This window comes from Fulmarus glacialis, unplaced genomic scaffold (assembly GCF_000690835.1).
Source record: "Fulmarus glacialis isolate BGI_N327 unplaced genomic scaffold, ASM69083v1 scaffold25615, whole genome shotgun sequence".
Lineage (NCBI taxonomy): Eukaryota > Metazoa > Chordata > Aves > Procellariiformes > Procellariidae > Fulmarus > Fulmarus glacialis.
Window position 1 is genome coordinate 6,519 of NW_009214002.1, and position 332 is coordinate 6,850.

The window sequence follows — 332 nt, forward strand, 5'->3', positions numbered from 1 at the left end:
GCCCCGTGTGCACTGCCCGGGAGCAGCAAGCCTGGAGCCGGGAGCTGCCAGGCACCGACCCAGCTCCAGCCTCATGTCTGGCTCGCCAGGAGAGCTGGCCAGCTCCTTCCCCACGAATGAGGCCATCAGGGCCCCCCTAGGCCAGGCAGCCCTGCAGGCACACTGCACCTGCCAGCAGGACGGGCCCAGAAAAACCACCGTGGTGCCGAGTGCTGGGCTGGGCCGAGGAACCTGAAGGCTCTGGCTCCCTAGCCACTGGCTGACCTGGCCCATTAAAGCGTCGCTGTGCTGGAGGGCTTCCAGACTGTGTCTGGACCCGTCCGGTCGGAAGG